Source organism: Cynoglossus semilaevis, chromosome 20 (assembly GCF_000523025.1).
Source record: "Cynoglossus semilaevis isolate Cse_v1.0 chromosome 20, Cse_v1.0, whole genome shotgun sequence".
Classification (NCBI taxonomy): Eukaryota; Metazoa; Chordata; class Actinopteri; order Pleuronectiformes; family Cynoglossidae; genus Cynoglossus; species Cynoglossus semilaevis.
Genome location: NC_024326.1, coordinates 2962444 through 2973708, shown reverse-complemented (window position 1 = coordinate 2973708; position 11265 = coordinate 2962444). Strand labels below are relative to the sequence as shown.

The 11265-nt window shown below is 39.0% G+C and overlaps 1 long non-coding RNA gene across 1 annotated transcript in view; it reads right to left on the bottom strand.

The window, feature by feature from the left end:
• LOC103396011 (uncharacterized) overlaps positions 1 to 9858 on the bottom strand; it is a 77964-nt gene extending 68106 nt beyond the window's left edge. The window contains exons 1-3 of the long non-coding RNA XR_523321.3: positions 8329 to 9858; positions 5627 to 5695; positions 4861 to 4988 (exon numbers count right to left, since the gene is read on the bottom strand). This is a non-coding gene — a long non-coding RNA (uncharacterized LOC103396011). The remainder of the gene's footprint in view (positions 1 to 4860; positions 4989 to 5626; positions 5696 to 8328) is intronic.
• Positions 9859 to 11265: the final 1407 nt, after the last annotated feature.

The window sequence follows — 11265 nt, the reverse complement described above, 5'->3', positions numbered from 1 at the left end:
TATATTTACACATATATACATATACATATGTAGTTTTATACATGCAAAAACGAAATGTAAATGCACAATGTGTATATATGAACATATATGTATTCATTCTATGTAGTATATCATTATATATATGTGTACGTGTGTATTTATGACTTTTATATTTTTAATGTTGTTACACAGAACTTGCATTTCCATTTAGCTGCTGTTATTTTGAGTTTCTGTTTGGACATTGTTTGCAGACATTGCATTACCGGCTGGATTGATATCACTTTTTCATTAGGGGGCTTTCCCTGTTTGATGACACAAAGTCAATAATTTATTGACCTTCATGTATTTTATTCATAAGTCTCACTGCGGAGATGGGATCATTAGGGAGACTTTTTTTTCCACTTTTGACTGACATTCAATGGAGGCAAATTACTGCGTCTAAATATTTGACGACCGCAGCAGCAGCATTTTGGAGTTAAACTATCCATATCTCCACTGCTGACGTGTTATTTTAAGCTAAAGCGCTTCATCAGAAACAATAAATCCATAAAAGTTTGTCATAAATCTAATCAGTTCTGTAAAGAATAAGCAGAATGTTGGACCCACGTGTACATACTTCATACCAGTGTTTGGCAGGACAGATTAGAAAGTACAGTGGGCCGTATCTGATGATCATTCAGTCAAGTGTATCTCCATCCAAATGTATTTTACTTTGAATTTCTCCATATGGACAGACATTCCAAGGACTTACTCTAAGTAATGTTTATTGCTGAACACGTTTAGCATGTTGATTACAACAGCAGGGAGACAATTAACCTTCTGTGACTCTGCGTCCTGAGACTGTATTTGTGTCTGAATAATTTGGTACACACCAGCTGCATCTTTTCTTGGTTCTGGATTTTCCCTTTCAGTGTTACCAAAGGTGTTTATTTAGATATGCAAAGACTAATAACAATTTACTTCTTCATCTAAAGAAGTTATGTGAAGTTTGTCAGTTCAGACTTCTAAACCTTGTCTCAATGCAGAGAGTCACCTGCCCTCTCTGTCTGCACGTCCATATGCATCTTTTTTTTTGCGAGATAAGAAATGACGCCGGTGACATTTTCTGTTGACTGACAGGATGCATGAAATTTGACTTGACGTGCGGCAGATGGATACTCAAAAATGACAAGTTTACACCCATGTTTTTGATCTGTAACAGCTGAAAGACAAAATGTGTTTTTGCATCAAATACTACTTATGAGGATGCAGCTTCATATCGATGATTAAACCAATCAACTTTACAATAAATAATCAAAAAATGTCCGCAGCTATCCTCACCTGAACTTGTCCTCACACAACCTCAGTGATGGCAATAAAAATGCTAAGCACAGCTTCAAAGAATGGAAAGGAAAATCTATGTACGTGCCACCAGAGCTTTATCACGCCGCCTTATGTGTGTCACTTTGTTTTATCAAATAAATTCACTGTGTTTCTTTTCCTCTTTTGGTAGGTATTGCTCGTAAACAATTGGTAATCAGCGTCGGTGGTGCGGAGGAGTGACTGAAGAATTACAACATTTTTGTGACGTATACTCTATTATCTTCTCACGGGCGTTGTGTGGCATTGCTTGGAAGAATAATTTACATAATAATCTATACATATGCATGAGTAGCTGTGGTGTGAATCACATTTTAACAACTTTTTATAGTACGACTAAAGTCACTGTTCTTGGAGACATACGTAAACCTGGCAGAGTGGCCCCAAATGGCCCTTTGTTCCTCTGTGCCTTAGACAAATACTGCTAATCTGTATTCATTTACAGTTGTTTTCCAATATTTTGCCGCCTCACTAATCTTCACCGCCTTTTTCTAACCCAGAATGTCTTCTCGGTCCATGACCTTGGCCTCGTGCCTGTGTCTAATCATCCTTTAGCTATGGATTAGCTTCACCCTCCTCATATCCCACATTCTCACAATTGATTCTGGTCATTTTATACCTGAACACAGTCATTAATCTAATTAGGCCAGGTCCAGTTCATTAGCCTGGCCCAGCTGTAATACAGGCAGATGCCTGCTGGGTCGTAAGGATTCATCACAGAGCCACTGAGGCCTGAAGAACACACAACATAGGACAGCGAGACACATGAGAACATCGAGAGAGAGGAGCAACGAGAGCCGTTTCAAGCTTTTAAGGTTACTGCATTTAAAGGTTACTACATTTAAAGGTTACTGCATTTAAAGGTGCACAGAACATCAATGAAAATTAGGTCTAAAAAGTTATTTTTTCCCAAGGAAACCTTGGTTAGAGCATATTGTAACTGAGATCAAAATTGTCACTTTCTCTGGTATTCAAATGTTTAGTCTCCCTCATATAAAAATATATTTATACTAGGCTGGTAATCTATGCATTAATGAGCCACAGCTCATGATCAATAACGTCCAACTGCCGCCCACCATCTTAAAAGCTGAGGGTGAGACGGTATTTACCTGAACATAAATGTTTTTATACGTCTGCCCTGCCATGGCAACATCTTCCAACTGCCTCTTCATCAGAAACCATATCCACCCAGGCTAAAAGCTCGGTGAAACCGCCCTTCAATCTTCCAATAGCGGACTCTGCAGATGGGATTACTATTGCAGGACAATGGCCGTAATGTAATTCAGTGCATCTGCACATGCTGCTGATTTTATTAAATGATGGGGACGACAACAGTGCTTCACTACTGCTAACAAGTACAAGGCTGTACCCTCCCTGCCAGGTTTTATAATGTCTGACACACAAAGTATTTGCCATGGAAAAGTACTTTAAGATAGTACTTTGATCACACTGAGAGACAGAAAAAACTTGAAAAGTAGTCAGTACTATACAGTTAAGAACAACATTTATATTTTTTATAAATATAGTCCTCAGGTAAGTGTACTTCTAATTAGGTTTTAATTGTTCGTTAATCTTCCATTATTTACTTCTTTTTTAGAGTCACAGGTGTATCTGAAGCCAATCACAGCAGCCATCAGTGATGGCGTGTCACCCTTGATGATACAGCACCACATCTACAAATAAACAACCAATCACTTGGATTTATACCGATCAATTCAGAGCAAACATTTAGCCTAGTCCTGCATGTCAAATACGCAGACTCTACGCAGTATTACTGGGAATCGAATCATAGAACCCAGAATTTCATTAATTTCACCAAGATAATCAAAATTCCAATTAGATTTGCTTCACATTATTGTCAAAAAGTTAGCGTACGTGGCTGAAGATTAAAAGTACTGCTGTTGAACTCATTGTCTCCCCTCTCACCTCGCCTCTCTCACAAACAGGCTTAACTCTCCTAGAGAAAATGAAGCTGTTAAACCTGCGAAGAGGGACACTTCAATGTCTTTGTCTTTGGATTTACAATGTGATGCCATACAGTAAATGCTGATCCGTTAGGTTGTGCCTCCGTAGTGCAGGTGGGTTCTCCTGAGTGCAGATGCATGTGAAGTCAACGGAATGGAAGAAAGGGCAAAAGGATGAAGTGTCACAGAGGAGGAGAATAGAGACGACGAGAGAAATGGTGCGTGGACCGGTTGGAACAAGACCAAAGGCCAATCAGGCTTGACTCTATTACAGGAAGGATTTTCTTTGTTTCTCAACAAAGGCTGTCAAACGATTAACATTTTTACTCTGATAAATAACAATGTAGCTGTGGATTAATCACGATTACTCATGATTAATACCGGGATCCAAACAGGATGAACTCTTGTTCATCAGAGCATCAACACAGCCATTGCATTAGTGAAGTAAGAGTAGAGGCAAACCATGACTTAGCCCGTGGCACCTGTGCACGCACGCACGCACACACACATACCTTTGCGTTAAAAATAGTTAATAGCACCTCCAAGGAGGAAACATACCATGTGATCATGCTGATGCAAGCACCTTGAAACCACTGCAACACCCCCCCCAGTGGTGGGGCAAAAATTGTACTTGCAAAATTGTAATATTTCATATTTTAGTTTCCAGATTAGTGTTGTTCAAGTGCAACAGTAACTAATGTAATTTATTTTTTAATTAACATTTAATCAACTATTCTTGAAGGAGGGTTTATATTTTAAGGTACCTTTATGGCTGTGGAAACTATGAAACCCTTCAGATAACGTAGTGTATGTATTATTAGAACGTACCTTCTACCATGTCTACTCTTTATGCATGTCTTTGGCCTCGAGTTCAGTTTGCATTCAGGGCTGTGTTAGGCAACTTAATATTAATGCCATTCAGTTCTAATCCCAAATATCTTGATTAACATGATAGGAGATAATGTGTGTCGTTACGACTCTAACAAAAACACTCCTGAACCATTTGTTGTGTCTGCACTGATTTGACGTTTGACATTCAAGGTCTTTTCCGGCCGGCCGCGGTTGCCCACTAATCTTTTTCAGCAAGGTCGAGCAAAAGAAAAAGGGGGCAGAGGTGGGACGCGTCGGGCAAAGACACATCCTCCAAACATAATGAGGGTTCGTTAGGTCGTCTCTGAGCCTGGTGTCGTCTCTCCTGTCAGAACTTAGATTGTTGCTTTGATAACCGCTCGGTGAATGAAGTATCAAAGTATTATGTTATCTATTGCGAAACAAAACCGTCAGAGAGCGAAACAGTCGGAGCAGCACAACAATAAGACAGCAGCAATATTGGAGCTGAATGCAAATATGAAACCATAGGCCTTATAAACCTTTTGTTTTGCCTCTGATGCTTTTGGTGTGAACATAGCATTAGCATCTGTATGTGACAAAGGACCATATATGTGCTTTGCAGCATGATAGTTTTCTCATGCACGACTGCACAGGAGTTTGGATTGGCAACCTTATTACCTTTTCACCCTCGCTTCCTCTCACTGTCTGTGTGTCAGTTGTTTTTTACCTTCTGTCAGTGTGGTAATAGTATCCTCCAGGTGAGATGAAAAATGTGGATGTGACTTCTACAGCTCTGTTGGACATCAGCACCTCATCACGGAGTGGTCTCGCCTGGTCGAGCGAGAGAATCAAATCCTGAGGAGGAAGACCAAAACGATTTCAGCAGTGAGATTACAGACCGTGGCTCAGACCAGAGTCAATGAGGGAAAGTTCTTTGATTTAATTCAACTCAAACAGAGGTGTCAATGGGAACAGTGTGTGCTAAGTTAGCTTCTTTTTTCATTCATACATTCTACTCTTACAGTGTTACAGTGCAGTGTTAATTTCGTCAACTACTCTAAGACCAGAGATTCCACACATACATAAAAGTAAAAGCTATGTCATGTTATTCAGATTCCATCCAGCAGGGTCACCAAATCTGTCTTCTGTCTTCCATTGCATCGACTGGAGCTCAATAAAGATGCTCCTAATTTCCACCAGTGCATGACACATGGTTTGTTGTGCGTGGAGGACAGAAGGTGGGGTCACACTGACACTGTCCAGTTGGCTCAGTAAACTGCAGTGCCTCTCTGTGGATCTGACCTTTTGCTGATTGGGGATGAAGTGTTAGTGAGTGCTGCAGGTTTCTGGCCTTTGAAGGAAATACAAACTACCCTTTTCAACTCGGTACACCACTGGACCAATAAACAGCAACTACCTACAACAACTGGACTCTACTGCTGCTTCAATGTGTGTTTACCCCAGCCCACCCCACCCCACCCCACCCTTCTCACCTCCTGTTTCCCTCTGGCCTTGCGACACAGGATATCATCCGACCGCACTTCCTGTGAGACCAACGGGTGCTAAAAAAGAAACGAAAACAATTAGTAGTACTGATGGGCTGGTGTGAGGTAATGAAATTGCATGTCTCATTGTAGCGTGTAATGGAGAGCAGTTTGAAGTTAATTGAGGGGACATAGGACACTGTGCCTCTGCTGCCTGCCGTATTGTAGTCGGGTGCTGGGTTTATCTGAGAGACGTTCACTGAACCTGGACAGAAATATCCTCCGTCAGTCCCAGGAAAATGACAATTATCCTGGATTAATGGATGCAGAGAGAGATGACTTGTTATTGTAATTACATCCATATCTTATCATTTATTTCTGAATCACAAACCTTAAATTTGTGGCAGAGGCCAAAGTATTTTTTTTTTTATTTTTTACAGCTGATCCAAGTTTAACTAGAATTTAATTTCAAATTATTCTACCATGAGTGTAGTCTTTAAGGTGAACCTCATAATGTGGTCTGGCTGGTGTAAACCTTCGTTATTCTCAGTCATGAGACAGGTGGTTTTAAGAAGGAGATAGAGTGCCACCTTCTGGGGAATGATATGTTCTCCTCATAAATTGCAACTACAACACAGGAGTTGATATGTTCTCCCTGTGTGTGTGTGTGTGTGTGTGTGTTTTCCCCAGGTGACCTGACTTCTTCCCTCAGTCCAAAAACATTAAGCGGACACTATTTAACCTAAACCTGGTTTAGTGTCAGCATCACCACTGAAAACAAGCGAGTGCTTACTGAGAATAAATGCTGTTTTAAAAAAATAGTCACGACACATGAGAAAAACATTTTTAGTTTGATGCTTAAAATATTTTGATTAGAATTTTATGATTTTTTTAGTTTAGAAAATGTTCATTATTAAATTTTTCTGTCACCAAATTTAATTCTTAATCTTTCAACATAACCTTAAGTGTTAGTTGGCTGAGCCTTGTTGAAGATATCACTTTTTGTGGCTAAGACAAACATTTGTGCACCAAGACATTTCTGAACAAGGCTGATGAGATTAAAGTTAATAAGAAAAATAATTTAATTCCCAACATTCTGACAACCCAGTATCATTTTTCAAACCTTCAGGCAACAAAACATATCGTTTTTAAAACATTCATTTCAGCATGTTTTTTGTGCTAAACTAAACTAAATTAAAAAAACATCCAGATGAATGACAACCACTGAACTAGCCTGGAGTTCAAGTAGAACAAACTCTGACAGAACACACTAGAACAAATGAAGGTGGAAAATTTCATTTAATTTCCTCCATCATCTAAAACCTAATTAGTTCTCCCTCCACTCTGCTTCAACCACTCAAAAAAACATGAATGTATTATGTAGATATTTGTGATTGAGCTACCAGACAGAGAGAAAATCCACCTGCTGGATGAACTTACGAAAAGCACCTGTATCGTCTGCTGACGACAGACAATTAAACGCAGCATGCCTACAGTATTGATCATGTCTCCCTGACAGACAGAGCAGAACCACAGCACCTGTATTCATTAAACAACCGGTTGAAGAAGCATGTGGCAGGAGCAGAAGTCAGGCTGTTTGTGAAACAAAGTGTCACAGGTGAAGAAACACTTGAATGAATGAAGAGGGAACTTCTCACTAGAACTTTAGGGGAGAAAGTAGCACAGAAGGAGAGAAGGGGGGAAATGACAAGAACAACATGCCCTTGGCTTTGGGAGAAAATGAATGAAGGATTCCAGAGTTCAACAGAGGGAAAGTCTCAGGAAAATGAACAAATATAAAGGTAGATGTGTTTGGTAATAAATTAAGACGGAGGTTATTTATTGTCCCCCTGTTGAGACCAAGGGTATAATGTGAACAAGTCTGACTTTATAGTGAAGTGAAGAAATGCTTTGGTGCGTTCAAAGACTCCATGAATATTCAGCAGATGGGGCAAATTGAGGTTCAATTTACTCTGATTGATTTGTTTTATTTTGGAGGAATTAGGGGTTTCGCTCTAACCCACTTCACCGCATTTGCATTCCACTCAGAGACTGCACTCACTGCTTTGTTTCACCTTTAAGCTGTGACTCTTTTCTTAAAAACCTCACTCAGAACAGTTCATGTTGCGGCAGACACACCATTAATGGCAGCCCCTGTAAAAACACATCCAAAAACAGTCAGCTGGTTTGAAAGGTTCCCTCTTAAAATAAAAACATTAGTAGATACTTACGTATCGGTTTAATTTACTATTATAATCTGCGACGTGGTACGTGCACACTAAGTTCTCTGTAGTATTATGTTCTATAAATCAGGGGTCTTCAATCCCCGGTCCATGGACCAGTACTGGGCTGCAGTGAAATAATCAATAAATTATTTACGTCATTTAAAAAGAATAATTTTCATTTAATTTCTTAATTTTTCAAATTAATGTCTGAAGAAAATTATACTAACAGGTTAAAGTCTAAAAGATGTTTTTGAGATGATTTTGAAAATGTACTGATCCTTGACATTAATCCTTTAACCATCAGGACGACACTACTGGTCTGTGACACCGACAGCAGCCGCTATAAAACATCAAAGCTGAGAAAAGTCAAAAACAGAAACCCAAAGATGCAGAAAATGATACTTCATACAGATTAGAAGCATCAAATCACAGACACCAGATGAGACCTGTAGAAATCATACGTATCCTGTTAGCTGACTCACTTACTCAACATTGTCCATCTTTGTTAACCGTACACTGAATCGCCAGACATCAAAGAGAAACCATCTTCATCGCCGACTTCCTTCAATCCTCATGTCTCAGAAGTTTACAAAAAGAAGCTGAAAAAAAAAAGACTGAGGACTAAAGACATGAGCCAGAGTGTGAGTGTCTGCCCTGTCTCACCTAATGCTATCTGTCAACCCCGACCTTGACCTGTTGCTACAGCTGCAGCTATGCAAACCCTCCAGGGAGAACTGACTGAAAGGACGCAAGTAAAGTGTGAAGAAGGTGGAGAAGTTGTTGGGTTTTTTTTTACGCCATTGGGTGACCTAATCATGATGAGTGTGCTGCACAGTGGATTGATTTTCTTTTTTTAGACGAGGTGAACTTGGTATTAGACTGAACCCTGACAGAATGTTCCACAAACTGATGGGAGAAAAGAACAGACTTCCTACTTCATACACTGTGTAAAATTGTTATATTTAGATCAATCTTGACAGCACTAGTTTTAATCAAGATGTAAATGAGTACAAGTTACATTTATAGTGAGTTGGATACTTGGCCTAACAGAAACTCAGTCTTAGAGAAAACGGAGAAAAGATAATGAGGAGCATCTCCCATCAATGACAAGCAGACATAAGGTCAGGCTGTTTGTTGAATTGTTTTTCCACTCACTACATTCTTAGAGTCTTAGTACAAGTCAAATGGTGGATAATAGCACAGAATGACAATTTAATTTTGTCATAACACATCATGACTTTGATCTCCTTATACTTACTTATTAACGGCACTAATTGTCATTACCTAATCAATATCACTGTTGTTATCAACAGTTCAATTTTCAGGAAGTTTCCATATTTAGTCACCACTGTACCTGAACTGAAACCATGAACTGTAACCATGTACTCACCATGTTTTTAGGACAGGTTGTCCTAAAAACATGGTGACTACATGGTTTCTTCCTGTACTTCCTTTACTTATTAGGAATTTCTATTTTTAACAGCAACACAAAATTAAGAGATGATCCAAACAGTAAACACAGGCATGCTAAAGGTTAGTCATGGACCACTGCCCCTGCTGAAGCTCTGCTCTTGTTCTCAACCCTGTAGTGTAAGTCTGACGCAGGAGGTGAGTGAGGACAGGGATGATTTAATACATTTATTGGAGTATAATTCAGCAGCAGTTTATGATAGCATCTCATTTTACCTAATAATTAACATAATCGTACAGTGTATCAAAGGCACTTCTATGAAGCGTATCTCAGCGGGGTCAATGAGGCTGTCAGAGCTACAACTGTATATGGTGGCAATAAGATGCTAATTATTTTATTATCTAAGCAGCATTCAGATTGCTATCTCGTTAGAAGTCAGACCTGGGACCAAACTCATTGTATGTCCATGAGTCAAGCAAAGGTCAATGACAAGGTCAGACTTGACTGATGTGATGCAATTAAAAACACAAACACCTCAATCTAAATCAAAATACATTATATAAAGTACATGTAATGAAATAAATGATGTTCTAGTTTCAATCTACCTACGGTTTACTCACCCCAGCCAGTTTAGTTGACCACAATGCTGATATACTCTCAGGAATTGAAGAAAGACGCACACAAAGACCTTCTTAAACAGTGTCTTTCTTTTTTAAGGTTTATAACCATCTTCTGCCACCTAGAGGAACAAACAAAGACCAATTGTAAAGGTTTGTGACTTCAAATACTGCTGTGCTAAACCACATTTATGTACAATTTGTAAACATTTGGAAATGAATAATTTGACATGTTTGCGCTCAACCAAAATATTATAAATATACAACTTGGTCATAAATATTCATCTAATAACACAATTTCTCTCCATTACTTGTGCAGCTTCATTCCAAGCAATGAACAATGAGTAACTGAGTGAGATAAACATTAACTTAATGTTGACCACATTTAATTCCATGCTTTGCAAGGTGCTGCCCAAAAGTTTAAACCTTCCTCTTTGAGTAGTCACTGTGGAGCCATGAATCTGCTGTATCTGATGTTAAACACTCTCAAATGTTCAGTGTTTACACATCACGACAACCAGGTTTATAGGTAACTTGCTTCCTGTACTGTTAAACACACACTTTTGTGAAATCTTTGGAGGGGGGTACATATTTTTTATGAATTTCCTGTACATGTATGGTTTCCTCTTCCTCAATTAGTGCATGTGAATGTACAGACATCTTTGTGGCTGTTGCTGTTCCTAACAAAGAACCCTTTCGGGGCCGGATCGTTATGTAATAGTTTCATATTTGCTTAAGGCCAAGTTAACTCCAACAAACAGATTCAGGAATGTGAGTAGCTAATACCTCACCTCAAAAGGTGTTTTTTTGTCTGTCCTCTTGCTGCCTGTTTTCACAGTGTGTCCAGTTGTCACCCGGCTGTTTTTCCCACTGTAACACGGCAGAAGTTACAGCAGGGCAGTTGTGTTAGTGCACAATATAAGCACATCAAGATATAAGTGCTATTACTTTTTGTTGATCATTAAAGACTGTAAGGCAATGGAACATGTGACGTTGTCCTTCTACTGCATGCTCCATTAACAAGGTTTTTCCACCTCCTCTATAAACACATAGCTGGTATGATGCTGAAGATAATATACTTCTCTATGAATTTGTAAAATTTCTGCATACTTTATTTTTTTCATATCAAAATGAAGATAAAAGTACTAAATTCAAATATATCATGTTGAAGAAGTCGTCCTTTTGCTTTAAACTATGGATTATTTAGGTAAAAATATAACAAAAACAAACTTATCACTGACAGCTCTGTTTGCAGCTGCTACATTGGAGTATTCTTAATCAAAAGAAACAGTTTAAACCCTGTGCTGTTTCATTGTCCTGCACTTGTCTTTCTCCACCCACTGCTGAGTTACCTTGGTCAGGTGGGGTGAGGAGGTGGAGGTGTATAAAAACTTA